Source organism: Atta colombica, unplaced genomic scaffold, assembly GCF_001594045.1.
Source record: "Atta colombica isolate Treedump-2 unplaced genomic scaffold, Acol1.0 scaffold252, whole genome shotgun sequence".
Taxonomy (NCBI): Eukaryota; Metazoa; Arthropoda; class Insecta; order Hymenoptera; family Formicidae; genus Atta; species Atta colombica.
Genome location: NW_017259351.1, coordinates 494132 through 495225, shown reverse-complemented (window position 1 = coordinate 495225; position 1094 = coordinate 494132). Strand labels below are relative to the sequence as shown.

General features: G+C 43.7%; 1 protein-coding gene across 4 annotated transcripts in view; it reads left to right on the top strand.

The window, feature by feature from the left end:
* Positions 1-298: 298 nt before the first annotated feature.
* The window catches only part of LOC108688991 (cuticle protein 19-like), a 122645-nt gene continuing 121849 nt past the window's right edge, over positions 299-1094 (top strand). For 3 of the 4 annotated variants that reach the window (XR_001931820.1, XR_001931821.1, XM_018195563.1), the window contains exon 1: positions 542-814. The gene's annotated coding sequence lies outside the window, so the exon portion shown is untranslated. Of the gene's footprint in view, positions 351-541; positions 815-1094 lie in introns of those variants that run through there. The other variant, XM_018195564.1, reaches the window with a different exon arrangement.

Below are 1094 nucleotides of genomic sequence, written 5' to 3'. Positions count from 1 at the left end.
TATCGAGTAAATAATTGACAAAGCAACGACTATATTTTCAGATATCCATTGAAAATCTTATCTTGAATATTTAATTTATTTATATTAAGCGAAATAATGACGATCGTAAAAGGCGATACTATCCGTATACTATCTATTATTCAAAATATATAAAAATGTTTGAACACCGTGCCGCCGAATGCCGCGTCACTTGACGCGTGAAGTTGACCGCGCGAGAAATTAGTCTCTATCGCCCCCCCCTCTCTCCCCGTCTCAACAACTTCACGTATCGTTATTCGCAAATCGCAGAACGCGATCGAACGCGACGGGTATCAGACGGACCGGTTGCGGAAGGGCGATGCGATCAAACGGTAATTAAAACGTTGAAATATTAATCCTAGCATAGTTAAAAAATTAGGTATTCGCGACGTCAAGAGCGAGACGCACAGCGTTGCCGATCCGCTGCGTCATTGCGTCGTTCTTGGCACGCGAAGGTGACCGCGCGCGGGAGACGCGCGCGAAACCCCCCGCCATCTTGATTACACGTTTGCTTTAAGTCGCAGATCGCGGCGGACACGGAACGGGCCAGCTCCGAGATAACTGATGGCACGGCTCGATCAAACGATAATTGAAACATAATTGCGATGTTAACTGCGTAGCAATTAGAAGATTCGGTATTCGCGATGCCAAGAATGGGACGGCCATCGAGTTGTCGCGTCGTTGCGTCATTTTTTGGCAAGTAAAGATAATCGCGGGAGATGATAAGCCTTCTTGCTTTGTGGCGTACATAGAACGGACCGGCCCCAAGACGAGTGGCAGCATGACTAATCAAACGGTAATTAAAAATATTAATTAACACGTGTAGCTATAGATTTTTTATATTCATGACGTCAAGAACGGGATGCGTTATCAAACTGCCGCGATGACAAAGTGGTTTGTTCGCGTGCTCCAATATGTTCCTGTCATATAGCTCTTTCTCATTCTAATGCCCTCATTAGAGTGAGTAGGAACTATGGCAGGAGCATATTGGAGCATGCGACGCAAACAAACCTAAGATATATATAATAGCGTAAGTATAATATATAGGTATAAGAATAATAGTATAAATATAATAT